This window comes from Lontra canadensis, unplaced genomic scaffold (genome assembly GCF_010015895.1).
Source record: "Lontra canadensis isolate GAN:19392208 unplaced genomic scaffold, GSC_riverotter_1.0 scaffold53, whole genome shotgun sequence".
NCBI classification, from domain to species: domain Eukaryota; kingdom Metazoa; phylum Chordata; class Mammalia; order Carnivora; family Mustelidae; genus Lontra; species Lontra canadensis.
Genome location: NW_022631047.1, coordinates 11,164,846 through 11,172,310, shown reverse-complemented (window position 1 = coordinate 11,172,310; position 7,465 = coordinate 11,164,846).

Genomic DNA, 7,465 nt, shown 5'->3' with positions numbered 1-7,465 from the left:
TTTATTTTAGTGGGCTTTTTACCTTTGAATCCCCATCCTCGGTCTTGAGCTTTCGTGGCTCATGTCCTGAATACTTGTTTTCTCCAGAAGGAGAGACTTCTGACATGCTAATAGCCATAGCTCAGCTCTTCCAGTGTTTCAGGGCCCTAGTTCAATAGGGTGGCAAGTGGAAGGGTTGGGTCCCACCAGGGCTGTTAGCCATCCCAGCATCTCTGAAGTGGTTAACTCACCTCAAGTGATCTGAATTCGAGAGACCAAAGACATTAATTCCCTTGTCCTCAGATTTAGAGAAGTCAGATTGTAGCTAGGAAAGCTTTTTGTTTTTGCATCTCTCCTTCCCCATCTGCGCACAGCCCTCCCTTGCTCCCCCCTTGAGAACTGAGTACTGATTATCAGTTAAAGGTTCATTTGGAGTGTGTTAGTGAGTTAGCCTAGCAAAATCAAATGAACCAATGGTATATTCTTCTGGAATATGGCTGATGGACAGTTGTTTCTCCAAAATGAAATTGTACATCAGGTTTAGATTCCACTGTGGTGGAAACAAAGCACAGGTTATATCATAATCTTGACTCACTTGAGAATCAAAAAACGAAGAGGCAAACATGTAAATGGTAAGTGAGCAGATTTCTTTAAGTAGAAATTTGATTTAGTCCATAAAGGGCCTTCTTTATGTTGTATAGAGTTACAGGTTTTTCAAATTGGTTAACATCTGAAGAGTCAGTAAAAACAGTTTCTTAACCCTCCCATTTAGTATAGGAGACCTCAAAACACATGCTTTTTAACAATTTTACAATTAAATTCCTTGTTTGGTAGATTGCCTTGAACACAAAGGAGAAAGAGCACATCAACTGAAGGCAGTTACCCATTTTCTTCCAGGGACAACTCATTCCTGGGAGAGGTGAGAATTGGTGGGTGGTAACCATCCATAGTATAGAATTGTTAGAAAGAATATTAACTGCCAAACAGCCATTTTACTTTCCTGTTTTGTCAAGAAAAGATGGAATCTTTTGATGTTTTTGTTCATTTCAAGAAGACAAGTAAACAAATGAAAATTTTTAAACCAGACACAACCCAAGCTGAATTGCAATCTCTCACCCACTGTGTGGTGTCTTAATATTCGTATTTATATTATGGAATTTCAGGGTATATGCAAACATGTTCAGCATGACTCAGGTAAACCTCAGAAGAATGTACCTTACTTATCATTTTTGTAAAGAAGTGGGCAGGAGCTGAGTTGTTAACCAAAACTGTTGCATTACCTTGGGTCACTGTGCGAACTCATTCAGGGTATAGGTGTAAATCTCAAAAGTCTTGGGATCCAATGCCAGTCTCTTTGCTCAGGCAAATTGACCATGGGCTTTCTTGGGAAGTCCAATGTGTACATAAGGGGTGAGGCCCTGTTGACCTCAGGACCATTAGCTTTAAGGAGATTAGCCCTAGTCCCAGTGATTTTTATGTAGGAGCTAACTAGGAGTTTACTTTTTATGACATGAGACTTCACAAAGTATAGAAGAGTTTTGTACCATAATCAGAGAAGAAGAAGAAATGGTGTGAGGAAAGAAAACAAAACACAAAAGACCCCCTGCAAAATATTCCAGGTCAAAAGTTGTCTCCTCTCCAAAACCTGCAGAAACACCTTTCTTCTCTTCAGTGCACTGTCTGGGAGCTGTTTAGGCAACAGCCGTAAGCCAAGAGCATGGACTCTATATGATATACCTCCAGCATTAAAGATACGGTATTACCAAGGTTAAAAACTAAAAATTGAGTAGTATTAATTTAAAGTGCACCATCAGGACAACAAACCATTGAAGCTAAAAAAGCACTACTTTATTTCTTGAGTTTGCCAGTTGCTTACCCCTTGAGTTAAGGATGTGTCTCATTTTCACCTGCTGTGCGTTTCCCCTGCCCTGTTTAATATGTCAGGTAGAGGACATTGAATGTTATGAATTGAGAACCTAACTGAAGCGCATAGTTTCCATCTATGCAATTTTACTTGCTTCTGTCACTTTATGATCTGTTCATATTTGGCATCAATTAAAGATAATTTTTAAGGATCTTATCAAGGACTATCTTGACTGGTTATTTGTCTCTTGTTTAACTGGTCTTTAGGGTGGTTTTTCTTGTGGGATAACTTTAAATAACATGAATCTGAGATAAAATCATGAAGCAACCTGGTTTTCTGTGAAACTCATGTACTATATTTCCTGTGCAAGGAAATGCATTGGGGTTGAATCTTGATAATAAATTCACACTTTGGTCTCAGGTAGGATCCCCAGTAGGGGCCTTTGGAGTTTGGCCTATGAAAGCAGTGGGAAATCAAGCTCTGAAAAGGGGGGCGGGGAAAGAAAAGAAAAGAAAAAGGAAATGAGTCCCCAGGGAGTAAAGTAATTGATTATATTCGCTTCAATTGTTTTTTATTTGAAATTGTATTTTTCATTCACATTTTAAGTCTCTTAGAAAGGATAGTGTGCGTGACTGTGTGTGTGTGTGTGTGTGTGTGTGTGTAACAGTGCTGTGATCTGGCATCAACTAACTTGATAGTTACAATACAGTGTTAGAAGCGATTTTGATGTGAAAAAACAAAGCGATTGCTAGTTGTTGTTTACATAGACTTTTCCCACATAGTTCAGTGTGTGGTTAACATTTCTTTTTTCCCATTTTTTTTTTTTTAGTGATTTGTTGGTGCATTTCCTTTTGATTCTTCCTGATATTTAGAGGTTCTCTTTTCTTCACTTTAAATATCTTATTTCATACAAGCTTCTTTATGTCAAACCAAACAAGGTTACATGCTTTATGACAGGTGTCTGTTATATGTCAAATGCGTAGGGTGGGATAGAATTGCATTGCATTGTGATGGGTTCAAATTGTAAGATTTGGAGATGAATCTTACTTTTGCTGTAGAAGTCACTACTGAGAGTAGATCATGAGGCGAGGTCGGTTTCCCATGATTTTTCTGTTGTGGTCAGAAAACAGGCCAGGCTGATCTCTGACAGAGAAAATGAGAGAGAGCTAGAACCACACCAGCGGTGTGGGCAAAGGAGCCAGGATTTTGACAACCCTGAGTGTGTTCCTCAAAGCTTGGCTTTGGAATGGTCTTCTTGAAGCACAGACAGACAGATTCAGGTACTTGCAGCAGTAGGACTATAATGGAAGCTTTGCTATATACAGAATTTCTAAAAGAAGGTGAGTGAGTTTTAAGGGATGCCAATCAGAGGACTCAAAAAGAGAGAGCTGGTGCGATTTGATCCCCGCCACTCTGTCACTGGATAGGGAAACTGGCTGCTACTTCCTGCAGTTAGTCTAGATTTGTAGAGCCCACCAGACTGGAATGTGGAGGAAACGTTAACCGTGAGGCTGAACAGTGTGTCCATTGACAGTCCTAAGCAGATAAGGCAGCATGGTCACTCTGACTGACTGAAAAGCAGCCCTTGGAACAGGCTTCAAAACATGTCATTGAAAACATCCTATATTAATTAACTGAATTTAATATACCATCAATTTTAAGATACACGGTTTTGACGTATTTGTAAGAGAGAATATGGACAGTTATGATGTGCCACTGTATTGATTCATCCCAATTGTAGAGATGTAAAAATGTAAAAAAAAAAAAAAGTATCTTAGAATTGATGAACCACCATGATTCAAACATATGTCCCCTTTTATTTCCTGATGTGGTAATAGCTTTGAATTCTAAACCCATTAAATTTGGCAGTTCCTTCAGACCTGAACCATCTCTAGAACATTTAGGTCTTTTCTTCAGTATCTTTTAATCCCATGGTGTTTCTGCTCAGCCCTGCCCTTAACTTTGGCTTTGTGTAGATGCATACCTGAGCCCTGTCTTCATGTCGGTTAGCATCCAGAGATCATTCACCCAATGAAGAACTTAGATCTCATCATGTCTGGAAGGTGTGCTGTTTCTGTTCCTCCTTCCCTTGCCCCTTAATATTGATTTCTTTGTTATCAGACAGTCGAAACCTCCTGCAGCCCTTAGCTTTTGTCAAGTTGAAGGCAACCTGACACCCTCATTCCCAGGATGGTGTGAATAGCAACACCTCTAGTTCATTTAGCTCTCTTTGCAGTTTCCAAATCACTTCCACATTAATTATATTGCTTTATTTCACTTCGCGAATTAGGTATGGCTGATATCCTTGTCTCATAGGCCAAGAGATCCGCCTCAGGTCTCTGGGTGGAAGGAGCAATCCTGGGTTCATTGATAATTCCATGGCCCACGGCTGGCACATGATAGGGACTCTAGTGTTAATTGAGCTGATGGAATGTTGAAAGGGTAAAGCCACGTGCTAAAGAGAAACCAGTGGGCTTTGCTTAGGGCTGTAGGCTCCTTGAGTCTTTAAATTGCTCATTTCTAAAATGGAAACATAGGGGTGCCTGCGTGGCTCAGTTGTTAAGCATCTGTCTTCCGATCAGGTCATGATCCCAGGGTCCTGAGATCGAGCCCTGCATTGAGCCCTGCACGGGGCTCCTTGCTTAGCAGGGAACCTGCTTTTCCCTCTCTAGCTCCCTGTGCTTGTGTTCCCTCTCTCACTCTCTCTAAGTAAATAAAATCTAAAAAAAGGAAACGTAATAGCCCATAAGGTTGTGTGGATTAAATGAGATGATATAGATTAACATGTTTGGTAAATGCTAATGTGTCCTATAAGTATGAGATATGAATAGATACGTTATTCATTAGAATGAGGAACAAAGGAGTAAGGGGAGGAGGCTTCTGGATGATTCCTTCCCAGACAAGGAGCTATCCTTTAAAGGAAGACTCCGGGGGAATCAGATGCTTAGTTCAAAAATAATAGTATTATGGTAGAGTCTGAAGACTAGAGGGGCAGAGAGACCTTTTCAGTAAGAATCTTTAGTATATCCTGCATGTGACAGCAGTCATGCCTCAGCCCCACAGAACACTGAGCCACTATTTCTGGTTCTGGTCCTCCCCTGCCCTGTGACATAACTTTATTCAACATCTCCAGACCCCAAATATCACAGGCAAACTCTGCTGCATTATAAGAGAAGGAGCCATAAGGTATCTTCAGTAATTTGCATCCCTTCTCATTGCCTCATTTCTCTCATGTGCGAAATATTGTGTGATCTAATTTTTTCTTTCCACCTGTGAATATTGAGAAATAAAGCAAGATGTTGTTTGCAAAGTTTTCTCATATGCTTGTCTGAGAGATATTATATAAATATAAAAAATATTCTTAACTTCTCTGCTAAAAATAAAATAACCCTTACAAGCACACATGAGTCAATATAACCTTTTCTTGAATATCACAATACTACAAAGATCTTTATAAAAATGTATAAGTTATCTCTACAGTGATCCAAGCTTTCCTTTTTAAAAACGATTGGATAAAGTAGCTCTGATTTAAATGGCAGTGAAATTTTATTTGGTGTTCTCAAGGAATTTAACGTAATTAAGGAGCTGATTATCTGTTAGAATCTTTGGTTCATGCAACATTTTTCTAGAGAATAACATTCAACAGCTACATTCTCTAACCTTTTAATAATTTTTAAAAAATATCATTTACATGAGATATTCATGTTTGCTGAAATAGATAACATATTTCCATGTTGTTTCAAGTGCCAAGGAATATATGCATTTTAGGAATGTTTTGGGAGAAGCTAATTCCAATTGAAATGTATTTTTTCAGAATTGAAATCAGAGGATGATTAATGAGTAGGGACTTGAACTTGGGATAATTATATTTTGAGCTCAGGACCAAATCCAACTTTTATTAATAATGCTCATTACTGGGGCGCCTGGGTGGTTCAGTGGGTTAAGCCTCTGCCTTCAGCTCAGGTCATGATCTCAGGTCCTGGGATCAAGCCCCACATCAGGCTCTCTGCCCAGCAGGGAGTCTGCTTCCCCATCTCTCTCTGCCTGCCTCTCTGCCTGATTGCGATTTCTCTCTCTCTCTCTGAAATAAATAAATAAAATCTTTTTAAAAATGCTCATTACTCAATGTATTGAGTTAAGAGTGTTTGGAAATCCAAGGAAGTTCATCTTTATAGTGATGATTGCTTTTTTTTTTTCCCTATTCCATACAATATCATTATTTCACTGTTTCTGGAAGGAAGTAATCTTGTTTTATGTGAATTTCAAAGGGAATCTCTCTGAGACTAAGGTTTACCCCATCAAATATTCCCTCTTCATTAATAAGGAAACATTTTTTAATCTTAGAGAAGTTGTGTGCATGTCAATCTTAAAAGATGGGATATCTAGCTCTGTTTTTGAAAGATCATGGATTTGGCTATTTGTGAAGGACATTTCTAGTTAAGACAGAATGGTTTTCTTTTAAGTTTCCAGAGGACTGGGGGCGCCTGGTGGCTCAGTGGGTTAGGGCCTCTGCCTTTGGCTCAGGTCATGATCCCGGGGTTCTGGGATCGAGCCCCACATTGGGCTCTCTGCTCGGCTGAGAGCCTGCTTCCTCCTCTCTATCTCTGACTGCCTCTCTGCCTACTTGTGATTTCTCTCTCTCTCTCTGTCAAATAAATAAAGAAATCTAAAAAAAAAAAAAGTTTCCAGAGGACTGAAGGTCACATTTGTTGACATTTAAAAAATAATGTTTATTCTTAATGGATAAAGATGAGTACTTGAGTACTCTAAACATCATTTAATCACAGGTTTGGTAATTTAAAAAGAAACAGAATAATTTATAGCATACATAATTAGCATGTTGGAAGAAAAGTATTTGTCCTCTGCAACAGTTTCCAGGTTGTGCATTCAAGCAGTGTTTCAAGCCAAGACACCCACTGGATGTACAAAAGGAGGTCATTTAGCATGAAAATGTAAAATGCTTGTTTTTAATTATCATTCTCAAGGGTTTTTAGCAAGAGTATGGCGAGTAAAATGAGAATAGTATTTTACTTTCCCGAAGGCAGAAAGTTTGGCCGTGATGACTTTCAAGTTTTTAGTTTTAAGATGGATGGTTAGGAAATGGGCTCACACTAGGGAGATTTGAGACTCCGGCTCATCTGTTGTGCAAGAAGCAGTGTATTAAGTCACTCATTAATTACTCATGGTTATTATGGTGACTAAAATAGTGCGCCCATCAGTTAATGCTGTTTAATGTTAAGTGATGGGCTATTATGCTGTTTCTAAAAAGCCATATAAATTGTGTTATGGGTCAATTTAATGCACTTAGTGGTCAGTGAAGTTGTGACTTGGATTTCTAAACTCAGGACTAAATTATCCAAGAATTTTGCTAGTGTTCAGCAAGATAAATTTTTTTTTGTTATCACAAATTTTATAGAGTCTTGCAAAGAAGAGGAATTCATCCGATTTTAGGGTAAGATGACCTTGGGGAGCCCTAAAATTCTAATGTTCAGATCTAAAGAATAACATTTTCATAGGTCCTAAACCTACTGACCTAAAGAGAAGATGATTAAAGGTCATTTTTAAAAGACAGAGCCTTCTAAAGTGAATGAAGATGGCCAAGTTTCATTTAAATGTATTTCA